Source organism: Canis aureus, chromosome 19 (assembly GCF_053574225.1).
Source record: "Canis aureus isolate CA01 chromosome 19, VMU_Caureus_v.1.0, whole genome shotgun sequence".
Lineage (NCBI taxonomy): Eukaryota > Metazoa > Chordata > Mammalia > Carnivora > Canidae > Canis > Canis aureus.
The window spans coordinates 6,329,200-6,342,524 of record NC_135629.1 but is presented as its reverse complement, the minus strand read 5'-3'; the positions used below and the strand labels follow the sequence as shown (position 1 = coordinate 6,342,524).

Genomic DNA, 13,325 nt, shown 5'->3' with positions numbered 1-13,325 from the left:
ATAGAGAAGTAAAGCAATCTTCTTTGGTATCTCAAAATCAAGAAGAAAAACAGGTCTCCCAACTCTGTTCTATCATCAATCTAACCTTTGTGCCTCATAGACAATGAGACTGAATCTTGAGATTCTTCTGAGAGTGCGAAAAGACAAGAGGGCAGAACCAATCCTAGTTAAATCAACATACTCACCATCCCCAAATGCCATATCCTTATTCTCCAAAGAGAAAATTATTTAAATTCTATGTCCAATGTGGGCCTTGAACTTATAACCCTGAGATCAAGAGTCACATGCTTTACCAAATAAGCTAGCCAGGCACCCCAAGAGAAAATTATTTCTATCTAGAACTGGTTATGAAAATATACAAAGAATGCAAAAGTAGTTCTCAGGTTCACACTCCCTCTAAAAACTATAATGATGCTTCCTTGTGCTTCATTCTGTAGTTTTTCTAAGAGAGTTCTAAGGCACCATACTCTCTTGCTTTGAGTTTTGACCACTTACATGTTTAGAGTGAGAAAGTAATGAGTGCACAGGTTTGGACTCAATGGACTGAGATGAAATATGGCTTTTATTTCAGTTACAAAATTTTAGCATTAAACTAGATCTGAGCAGCTTATTATTCATTTAGTGAATAAAGGAACTAAATCCTAAAATAGTTAAAGGACTTGCCTAAGACTTCACAGCTAAGAAGTGGCAGAGTCAAAGTTGAATCTAGCCTTCCTCAACCATACCACTCCTATACCTATGCCCAGTTAGAATTAGCATACTATCTTACCTAAAGTGATAATTACACTCTGGGGAAACATGGTTCATATTATCCAAATTCTCATACCTATCTGTCTATCTCACCATACTAATATCTTAAATAATTTATAATCAGAATTATAACTGTCAACCAAGTTACAATCAATACCCTCTTTGCTCAGCAGTAAAATCCCCTTGGTAAATTGGATTGACAGCAAAAAGTTATTTGGCACATAAATAATCAAGGCAAACAGAGAAGAATGGTTTTAAAGAATGTATGCTGCAAGTTCTTCATGGCAAACTGTATTACTTCACCAAAGACATTCATACAGCCATTTATCCAATCAGGATACTAGATACCAGGCACTGAGTAGGCCAAAAGAAATCCAAAGAGATTTATACAAGGGACTCTGGTTTAAGTAGGCAGACAAATAACAGATTGTGGTAAGGGTTATGATGTGATAGCCAAGGTGCCACTGAAGCCCAGAGGAGCAACATCTACTCTAATCTGGAGGGTCAGAGAAGTCAGACCAGCTTCTTACTCTCCCAAGCAAAAACATCTGCTCTAGAAGCTCAGGGTTCTCATTCTTGAAATCTACTATTTTAAACACTGGTCTCTTACTGACATAAAAGTCTCCAAACCTATGTCTGAGACAAAAGAAAAACAGCATTACAATATTATCCTACTTAAAAAAATATATTATCCTACTTTAAAATTGTTATATTCATATACTGGTATGTGTATATATTTTCAAATAGGCATGTATGGAAAGATATTTACAAAAACTTTAATGGTAATCATTCCTATGGGATGGAATTTCAGATTATTTCAACTTCTTTACACTTTTCTGCATTTTTTTAAAATGTTATTTATAATGAGAGAGAGAGTGCACAAGTGGAGGCAGGCGCAGAGGGAGTCGGAGAGGGAGTATCAGACTTCCCACTGAGCATGAACCAGAGGTTGGGCTCCATCCCAGGACCCTGGGATCATCACCTGAGCTGAAGGTAGATGCTTAACTGTCTGAGCCACCCAGGCGCCCAATTTTCTGCATTAATTTTTAAAAATACTCTACCCTACCCTACAGGGGTGCCTGGCTGGCTCAGTCAGTAGAGTATGCACATGCAACTCTTAACCTCAGAGTCATGAGTTCAAGAACCAAGATGGGTAGAGAGATTAATTAAAATAAATAAAAATAAAAAAGAATACTGCTTTAGTTTTTTATTCTGGCATAACCAAAGTGAGTAGGACAGGGCAAACACACAGACCAAAGTTGAATAAACTATCACTGTACTTTTATCACCCTGTCTCCCCTATTCAGAGAATTATTTGTTGCATGGGGACACTAATGCAGCATACTTGGTATCTTTTATTTTACACTTGTAAGAAGGGCCACTTCTGGGAAAGTTTCTGGAGAAACAAGAAAGGTAGATGGGGACCAAAAATAAAGGGGCTATAATGACAACACTAAGGTATTTAGACTTCATTCTGTAGGTGACAGAAAAACACAGATGTGTTTTTGACCGAAGACTAACAATCAACGGTACTTTTTAACAAAGTATCCCCGATAGCAGCTAGAATAAACAAACAGGAAATAACATAAAGACAAAGATGTGTTGAAAAGTTGTGGCTATATGTTAAAAAAAACCTAGAGAAAAAACATTTTTATCCGCACTATCTCGGGTGAATGAGAATATAAGCAGTCTCCTACTTTCAGTGTTATACATTTCTATAATCCTTGCACTTCTTAAAATAAGTATTATATTTATAACCAGAAAAAATGACTTCCACAATAACTCAAACGGGAAGCAGGGGAAATGATGAAAGCTTGAATGATAAGCTCTATAAGGGCCACACATATCTTATTTACCACTATATCCCTACCTATCTCCCCAACCTTGTACAGTGCCTAACACATATTAGGTGTTTCATACGTGTGCCAGAATGAAAGGGTGAATGAGTGACCAAATGTACATTCTAAAGACTCAATGAAAAAGAAACATTTCAGAAGTAAATACACATTTGTTGATCAACATAAAGCCCAGGAACAGGAAGAAATTAAAGATAAGTCCAAGTTTTATGGACTAGTTGGCTAAGTGAATGATGAACCATTTAATCAAGATAAGTAAAACTAGAGGAAGAACAGGTATACAGGAATGCAAACAGATCATGGCAAAATGCCAATGAATTTGGGAGAAGGTATTAAGTTTCAGGAACCAGTAGGGAGTGTAGGCTGAAGATGCAGATTTAGGAGTCATTCATATGAAGCTACATTAGAGATCAGAGCTACAACACACCCACTATTGACTCTCGTGTTCTTAACAGTGGAACAAGACAGGCAAATCAAAATAAGATACCCCACTATTCTGGTAGTGCTGATACCCTGATTTTTGGCCCACTGATTTTTAAACTTATATAATGAAATAAAAACACCTTAGGCTTCAGAGTCTTCATCTCTCATTTGCTTCCTAATAGGATACAAAGGCCCACAGTTATATTTTTACTATTTGCTACAAATTCTGGGCTCACAAATCCAGGCCAGATCAGACATTCAATACACTTGGCATTATTTACCATAAACATACAAAATTCATATACTGGTTTTATTCAACATTAACCACTGGCAAACTAATATAAAGTAATGGTTTGTCACGGACTTTTTTTTTAAAGATTTTATTTATTTATTCATGAGAGACACAGAGAGAGAGGCAGAGACAAGCAGAGGGGGAAGCAGGCTCCCTCTGGGGAGCTGATGCTGGACTCAGTCCCAGGACTCTGGGACACACCCTGTGCCAAAGGCAGATAGATGCTCAACCACTGACCACCCAGGTGCTCCTGTCACTGACTTTTTAAAGTTTTGGTTTGAAATTTCTGAAAAAAATTAATGTTTTGGGATAGTTCTCTTTATCAATAGACAATGTTTTTACCGCTTCTCACAATAGGACAGGAAAAGTTTTTTTTTTTTAATATTTTCATCTTATTTGAGGATTACAACATGATACTTCCAACTGTCCTCAATTATGCAAGTCTCTTCCCCCTTCAGGTCATTTTTATGTATGAAATGGGGTCTCCCACTGTTTTAGCTCTACCTCAAGAAATCCATCCTACTACTTCAAACTGTCCTTATCTAAAAACTAATTTCAAAAGGTCAGCAAATGGGTTAGGATAGTCTCATAAATGAAGAGAAACACAATATAAGACTAATTTGTATTCATGCTTTTATTCATGTTATCTTTCATACCTGCGGTGTTATCTGTTTTTTTTCCCACATTTATCCAAATAAAGGCTGCAGATCATATCCTCCTAACCACTACAAAACTCACCTACTTTGAATTTCCATAATACAAATTAGCGGTCTTCAAAAGTTAGCTATGGCTTTGGTCATGATTCCAGGGTCCTGGAATGGCTTCTTGCTCAGCAGGGAGTCTGCTTCTCCCTTTCCCTCTGCTCCTCCCCACTGCCTGTTCTCTCTCTGAAATAAAATCTTTTTTAAAAAATAAATTAAACTCTACATAAAATCAGACTAGAAATCTGACAATCATAATACTTTATACTTCTACAGTATATTTACATTCTTTGTCAAAACATGACATGCTTAAAACACAAGGGAAAATTTTTTTTCTTTTCAAATTATTTTTTCAAGAAGGTGGGGAGGATGTACCAGTGACTGAGCTGAGGCCCTGAGTCTCTAAAAATATGGAACACTTCACAAATTTACATGTCATCCTTCGGCAGGGGCCATACTAATCTTCTCTGTATCATTAACACAGGGAAAGTTTTTTACAAAGGTTAGTCAACTGGCCAGATTTTCTAAATCTCAAGAAACAATTTTTTTAAAAACCAACTTAAATAATACTCCTCTGAACCCAAACAATACTGCACATAGCACTATTTAGGGATATATATGACTGGAAAAATAATCATTCTATGATGCTACTTCCATCCTCTTTGGATAGGTGTTAAGAAAGCTACTAGTTGATAATTGTCTAGTCCTATCCTAGTATGAGTAGAAAACCCAAGGTAACTCTTCCAGAGTAAAGAAAGAACATGGCCATGTAAATAACTGAAGCCACAGAGGGTGAGTTATTTCACAACACTTTCCAATTCAGCCTATATGGTGATTGGCTCTGTATGCTTGTTTTCAAGAAAATGACTTAAAGGCCACACTAAAATTTTTAAAAGTAAGGCTTGGAATGAATTGAGTCACTGAATCAAAGCTAGAAGGGATGCTCACAATTTTAAAAATGGAGAATGAGACTCTAATTAGGTCCCAAAGGTAGCTGGAAGCAAAGGTTAGAACCAAGGCTTCTAACTTCCAGAAAAGACACTTATTGAGTGCTCAGTATCTGTGAAGAACTCTGCTAGGTACTATATTAACTAGTGCCCACTCTTGTTTACTAAGACACTTTCCATATATGTTCAAAAACATTTAAAATATTAAGGCTGTGGCACCTGGGTGGCTCAGTTGCTTGGGCGTGTAACTCTTGATTTTGACTCAGGTCATAATCTCAGGGTCATGATCTCAGGGTTGTGGGATCCAGCCCCACACTGGGCTCCTGCTCAGTTAAGTAGTCTCCTTGAGTTTCTCTCCTTCTGCCCCTCCTCCCCCCTGCACTCACAGACACGTGTGCTCTCTCACTCTAAAATAAATAAATCTTTTTTAAAAAGTATTAAAAAAACATTAAGGCTTACATTCTAAGGAAATTTCTGTAGTAGAACAAGACAGTGTCCACATTTCTGAAAAGCATGTTAAAATAAGCAGGCAAAGGAAAAAAAAAACTTTAAAGTAGGAGAATTTAGAATTTCACATCAATTACCTTTCCTGTCCTTGTTTACCATTAAAAAGAATAAGACCATCAAAAACATCTCTACCTAAATTCCATGACCCAGTAGTTTAACGAGTCTTATTCCTGTTGGAAAAACGAGTCTTATTCCTGTTGGGAAAACAATCCTGTTTTTGTCACATTGGACTAAAGAATTAGCTCTGTCACAGGATTAGAGTATAGCCATCTGAGGACAAAAGTCTGACAGAAAAAGAAACAATACTGGAATTTGATAAAGACCCCTCAGGAATATGGCATTTAGCTGTTTCAACAGCACCTTTCATCTAAAGATCTCAAAACAAATATTATTTACATTACCAAGAATCAAAACAGTGGCACCATAGCCCAATAAAGAAACATATCAATGACTTAGAGGGAATTCAATACTAATGTTCTGAAACTTAGCCTCTGCTCTAAAAAACAGTATTTAGTTACAGTTGACCCTTGAACAACGAGGGGGTTAGGGCCGCCAACATCCCGTGCCAACACCAAAAATCTGCATATAACTTTTGACTCCCTAAGAACTTAACTACTAATAATAGCCTACTGTTGACTGGAAGCCTTACCAATAACATAAACTGTGATTAACACATATTTTGTATGTCATACGTATCCTTAAAGTAGGCTAGGGAAAACAAAATGTAAGAAAATCACAGGGAAAAAATACATTTATAGTACTATAATGTTTTTATAAAAAAATACCCCATACATTAAGCGGACTTGCATTAAGTTCACACTCATATTGTCTGAGGGTCAACTGTATTTGGATTTTGTCCCTTGCTCCAGGCAAAGGGCTCCTAAAATCCTTGGAATTTCATGAGTGATAGGAGTGTCTTTTGTTTTTTCATAATAAGTCTCTTTCAACCACACTGCAGTTTATGCTAATGAGACTCTTGATGGACCCCCTACGTAGCTCAAGATGGGAACTGGTTGTCAAAGGGACAAACCACATGATTAGAGGATTAAAACTTTCAGGCCTGGGACGCCTGGGTGGCTCAGGCATTGAGCGTCTGCCTTCAACTCCTCGATTTGGGATCGAGCCCCTCATCAGGCTCCTTGCTCCTTGCGCTGAGCCTGTTTGTCCCTCTGCCTATGCCTCTGCCTCTCTGTGTCTCTTATGAATAAATAAAATCTTAAAAAAAATAAAATAAAATAAAACTTTCAGGCCTCACTCCCCAATATAGGGGAAAGGGAGAGGCTGGAGAATAAATTAACTACCAATGCCAATGATTTAACCAAATATTCCTAGGTAACAGAACCTTCTCAAAAACACCTCAACAACAGGGTTCAGAGAGCTTCTGAATGAGTGAACATATCAAGGTACAAAGAGGGCAAGGAAGCTCCCCATACCTTGCCCTATGCATCCTCTCCACTTGGCTGTTTCTGAGTTGCATTCTTTATAAGCCTGTAAACATAGGTAAAGTGCTTTCCCAAGTTCCGTAAGTCATCCCAACAAATTATTGAATCTAAGGAGGGATAATGGAAACCCCAGAGTTTTTTACAAAGCTGCAACTGGTGTCTACAGGGTAATCACTCTTATGGAACAGATCTTTAACTTGTAGGATCTGACACTTTAACTCCAGGTAAACAGTGTCAGAATTGAATTAAATTGTTGGACTGTTGGTAAATTGAACACCAATAAAAAATAAATTTATTATTAAAAAAAATTGTTGGATTAGTATCACAGAATTGGAGAACTGGTTGTGGTGTGGAAACACCCACACACAAATAGTTAATTCCAGTGTATATTTATAAATCTTAAAGATACAAATGGATTTGTTGATATAATCTCCCAGTTTACCTTGCTGAACATGTATAAATAGAAGGCCCCCAAATTTAAGTAATGTTAATTTTATGTTACCTGAGGTGCCTGGCTGGTTCAGTCAGTGGAACATGTGACTCTTGATCTCAGGGTTCTGAGTCTGAGCCCCATGTTGGGTGTAGAGATTGGTTTAAAAAATAAAATCTTGGGGATCCCTGGGTGGCGCAGCGGTTTGGCGCCTGCCTTTGGCTCAGGGTGCGATCCTGGAGACCCGGGATCGAATCCCACGTCGGGCTCCTGGTGCATGGAGCCTGCTTCTCCCTCTGCCTATGTCTCTGCCTCTCTCTCTCTCTGTGACTATCATAAATAAAAATAAAAAAAATTATTCTTTAAAAAAATAAAATAAAAATAAAAATAAAAATAAAAAATAAATAAAATCTTGGGATCCCTGGGTGGCTCAGCGGTTTAGCTCCTGCCTTCAGCCCAGGGCATGATCCTGCAGTCCTGAGATCGAGTTCCGCATTGGGCTCCCTACATGGAGCCTGCTTCTCCCTCTGCCTGTGTCTCTGCCTCTCTGTCTCTCATGAATAAATAAATAAAATCTTTTTTAAAAAAAAAATAAAAATACTCTTTAAAAAATAGTAATAATTTTATGCCATGTTTATGCCAGGCATTAACCTTGGGGTAAATTATTTCCATGTATGCAACTCTGAAAGACAAATACTGTCCCCAATAGCAGATGAAAAAATTTAATGATTAAATTTCCCACTACACACTTAAAGTAGCAGAGAACTAAATCTAGTTTTAAAACACACACACACACACACACACAAATAAAACACAAATCTCTGTCTTCTTCTACACTATGGCAACCTTTACTTTTTATTATGTAGTATAAAATTATAAACTCTCTAACAATCCTTAAGAACATGCCCCATGGGATCCCTGGGTGGCTCAGCGGTTTAGCGCCACCTTCAGCCCAGGGCCTGATCCTGGAGACCTGGGATCAAGTCCCACATTCGGCTGCCTGCATGAAGCCTGCTTCTCCCTCTGCCTGTGTCTCTGCCTCTCTCTCTGTGTCTCTTATGAATAAATAAATAAAATCTTAAAAAAAAAAAAAAAAGAACATGCCCCAAATTATGCTCTTGAAAGACTACTCTTAAGGGGAAGGGGGAAGGGTGTGTGCCAGGTTTAAGGCTTTTGAGTGACAGTGCAGGCCCCATACCTGTTGGTACCCACATGGAGCTGCATCCTACTCATCCTACTAACAGAAAAGCCAAAGCAGATAGTAATGCTGTGCCTTTTTGTGGAGCCAAACCTTCTCCCAGCTTTAACAGTCGTCAAAAGCAAGTTCCACTAGCCACTTTCCTGAAAATCCAAACAAAGCTGCCCTCAGGAGCTGACTACAAATCCAAGATATTCCTAAAACTCCTATAATCTATGTGCCAATCTCCAGTTTCAGACCCATATACAAGTAGTTACCACAGCTTGCCCAACGAAGGCTATTCAGGAAAATTTGTAAGCACCCATAACATAACTGTAGCTCCTGGGAGGGAAAGCAAAGAACTCTCCCAGTCTTATCTCACAATCCATTGTTAAATCATCTACCCCAACTCAGTAAATGAACTGTGGGACAGGAAAGGAAAGGGGCAGAGGGTAGAAGGAAAAATAGGAGGGAGGGAAGGAGGGAAGGAGACAGACAGACTAGCCTTAAGAGATCAAGGGGTGCCTGGGTAGCTCAGCTCAGTCAGTTAAGTGTCTGCCTTTGACTTAGGTCATGATCTCAGGGTTCTGGGATCTGGATCCAAGCCCTATGCTGGGCTCCCTACACGGTGGAAAGCCTGCTTCTTCTTCTCTCCTCCTCCTCAACTTGTGCTCTTTCCCCCTCTTTCTTTCTCTCAAATGAATAAAAATCTTTTTAAAAATTAAAAAAATAATTCAAAAAAATTTTTTAAAGAAATGCTGCCAAAACATAATAATAGGGATGCCTGGGTGGTTCAGTGGTTGAGTATCTATCTGCCTTCGCCTCAGCATGTGACCCGAGTTCCGGATGGAGTCCCACATTGGGTTCCCTGAAGAGAGCCTGCTTCTCCCTCTGCCTCTCTCTGTGTATCTCTCATGAATAAATGAATAAAAATCCTTAAAATTTTTTATTTAAAAAATTAGCATAATAATAGTCCATATACAGATCTAGTATTCTAGTTTTCTACTTTATATACATTTTAAAAACTGTATTTTTTGGCATTGTATTCTCTTGCTGGTTGGAAAACATTTTTTTTAGTTATCAAGGAACTAAAGTCAACAAGACTTTTCATTGCTACCAATATTAGCACAAAGGAGAGAGTCTACTTGAGATTAGAAAATCTTAAGAGCTGGGAGGGGCAAGAAAGACCACGTAATCCAAACTCCTACAGGAACACCTATATCTCCAGAAGACAATCGTCCAGCCTATACTTGAATATCTCTAATGACAGAGACCTCATAATTTTATCTCTTCCACCATTGGACATCTTACTACGCAAAAGTCTCCACAGTGGGATGAAATACATCTCCACCATAACTTCTACCCATTGTCTGTCCTCTACTGCAATATAGATGATAAGTCTGCACCCTCTTGCTTAAAACAACTTTTCCAATGTATTTGGATAATTAAGTTTTCCAGTATTATCTTCCATAGCAAAATAGCTCCTGATTCTTCAATTGTTCTTCATTAGATATGGTGCCTAGAGCCCTCAGTATTCTAGTCACATTCATCTGGGCAATTTAGATTATCACTGTCCCTCTGAAGTGTAAAATCCCTAACTGGACACAATACTCCAGATATAATCTGACAATAGAAGAACAAAGGGACTATTACTTCTCTTAATTTAGCATATACATCTAAATTTAGCACTGTACATCTATAAATATTCATCAATGACAGCCTCTTTTCACAGCCACATCATACAATTAACTACCTGAAACTATGGTGGTTTGGCTTTCAAATGAAAAAAAGAAAACAAACAAACAAAAACCCCACTATTTTGGGCCAGATCATTTCTGTTAAAGATTAAGACTCTAGGGCAGCCTGAGTGGCTCAGTGGTTTAGTGCCACTTTGGGCCTGGGGCGTGATCCTGAAGATCTGGGATCGAGTCCCAAGTCAGGCTCCCTGCATGGAGCCTGCTTCTCCCTCTGCCTATGTCTCTGCCTCTCTCTCTCTCTCTCTCTCTCTCTCATGAATAAATAAATAAAATCTTAAAAAAAAAGATTAAGACTCTACACTTCTATCACACCTATCTGTCAATTTTATACTTCACCCTGCTTAGATTGCCTTTATTATCTTTGATGCAACCTGTAGCCTGATGTCCACCTGTAGCCTTATTTACAAAATTTTTAGTAAGCATGCATATTATACCATTATTTAAGATCTAGATCTATAAAGCTTGGCAAAAAGGAGAACTTACAAGCCTGTATAATCACACTGTGATTTATAATAAAATTAATAAGCAAACCAGGTTTAAAGACCAACAAACTGATAGTTGTGAGGAAAAAGCAAAATAAGTCAAATCTATAATGTGGGACACCTAGGTAGCTCAGTCAGTTAAGCCTCTGACTCTTGATATCACCTCAGGTCTTGATCTCAGGATCATGAATTCAAGCCTCGTGTTGGGCCCCATACTGGGCATGGAGCCTACTTTAAAAAATAATAATAAATAAATCGGTAATACTTTTTACCTATCAGAATAGCAAAGATCAAAGTAGGTAACATATCTAATTTGTAAGGAGTGGAAAGAAGTATCCCACAAATTGCTGATAGGAATGTAAATTGATTCCAACTTTTAAAAGAGCACAATTTGGAAATATCTATAAAAATTTTAACTACATACAACTTCATTGCAACTTTTATAATAGTAAAAGTGCTAGATGCTTGTAGTCAAGCCCACAGCCACTTCTCCCTTCTTCCTCATTAATCAGAACTCACATTTGTTCAGTGTGGTAATGTGCCCAACCTCAAGAGATGACTCATGATTAGTTGAAGCCAATCATAGCTATCATATTCTCTTTGCCAGGTAATTATTTTCCCAGACATGCCTGGAGTCAGGGGCAGCAAGCAATACGACCCCCACTGAAGTATAAGGAGACATCACATGGCGGCGCTACTCAAATTTACAACATCAGCATCCCATGGGAGCATTAGTGATACAAATTCCCAGGCTCGACTCTAAACCTACATTTCAGAATCTGTCAGTGGAATTTGTATTTTAACAAGTTCCCTAGATCAGTCTTACACACACTCCTGAAGTTCATGAAGCACTGGTTAGAAGACTTCTGGGAATTATTTTCTCCCCATTTAAAATGGTCAAGCCTTCCCATTAGAAAAATATTTTGCCTTCCATTTCCTGTTTTTGAATGCAGTTAGTTGTACTGCGTAGAGTTAAGACAGTCATCCTACAACCAAGAGGCTATATAGAGAAACTGAAAAACCAATATACTAAGGATAACAGAGTCAAGGAGAGGGAAAACCTGAGTCTAATATTACCAAGTTACTAACTAGCTCTGACCCACCTATTTCCTTGTTTCTATTTATGGGAGACAATTCAGAGGCTTTACTATTTAAGCAGCTGTTAGATATTGTTACTGTTACTTACAATTGAATATATCCTAAGTGATACACTTTATATCTATCCATGGAAACTAATGGAGCTTAAATTCTAGTGGAAATAAAATAATTTGTGTCATTTTTTTTAAGAGAGGCAGTGTTCTATGTTATATATTTACTATAATTTTACTTCTTTGTTATTCCCATATGCCACACAGCCTTAAGACAACCAATACTAGTCTGAGACCACCAAGATTTGGTCCCAATCTGCTACTTCGTTCCAACTAGAACATAATCTCTTCAGGCAGAAACTATGCACTGCATTTCCAGCAGCTACAACAGAACCAAACATCTATGAAAGTATCTGATAATTATTTTTTAAATAAGCAAATGAAGAAAAAAAAAAAGGTCTTCCATAAATGCCAAGACTAAGTTGTATCTAAGTATAACTTGTCTACTTTGGTTGTTTGCACAAGATCATCAGGCTGAGGATGCTACAAAGATTGAACACTTCTACTAAGGATAGATAGGTGTGAGGAGGTTCTCACAGTCCCCTTTGACAACCTATACTATAGGTTGCTATATACTATAGCATTTATAGTGTCTCTAAGCCCTGTAACTTAGGAAAGAAGAGTAGCTGAAAAACAGTTGGTTCCCAAAAAATCCTCATATTTCTTTTTTATCATAACTGCTAAGGATGATTTAAAAACCCTAAAGGCATGAAATAAAAATTCAGGAAGAATCAGTGGTTTAGGATACCCTAAAGTTTTCAAAACACATTTTCCAATATTAAATGGGAAATTAATCAAACCAGTTGCTAATGAGTACTTAAACATCTTAAATCTTCTCCTATCCCAGACATTTATCTAAGAGTTGCAGATTTTTACCTAAATACAACCTTAAAGGCAACATCTCCAATCAGATCTTTACTCCCACTGCCTCATTTAAACCATTCTTACAAGGTTACCAATAACTTCCACATTGCTAAATCAAGTGGTTATTTCTCAACCCTCATCTTAATTGTTTAGTATTTAACACAGTTGATAGCAACATTTTCCTCATTTGGCTTCATTAGACCCTCTCACTTGGATTTCTTCCTACTACTCTGGCTGGTACTAAGTCTCCTTTGATTGTTCCTCCTCATCTTCCTAAAAATTTTTTTTAAGATTTTATTTATTTATTTATTCATGAGAGAGAGAGGCAGAGACACAGGCAGAGGAAGAAGCAGGATCCACGCAGGGAGCCCAATGCGGGACTCGATCCCAGGACTCCAGGACCACACCCTGGGCTGAAGGCAGGCACTAAACCCACTGAGACACCCAGGGATCCTCATCTTCCTAACTTCTAAAGACCTCTAACCACTGGTCCATTCCAGAGTTAATTAAGTTCTTTGATTTCTTCTTACTCCTATCTCTACTCATTCC

At 37.9% G+C, this 13,325-nt stretch overlaps 1 protein-coding gene and 1 non-coding gene across 5 annotated transcripts in view; both read right to left on the bottom strand.

The window, feature by feature from the left end:
- Positions 1 to 13,325, bottom strand: part of TMCC1 (transmembrane and coiled-coil domain family 1) — a 243,468-nt gene that overhangs the window by 216,119 nt on the left and 14,024 nt on the right. The window lies entirely within an intron of this gene.
- Positions 4,427 to 4,533, bottom strand: LOC144291304 (U6 spliceosomal RNA). The gene has a single exon (XR_013358611.1). It is a non-coding gene; the product is annotated as a U6 spliceosomal RNA (small nuclear RNA).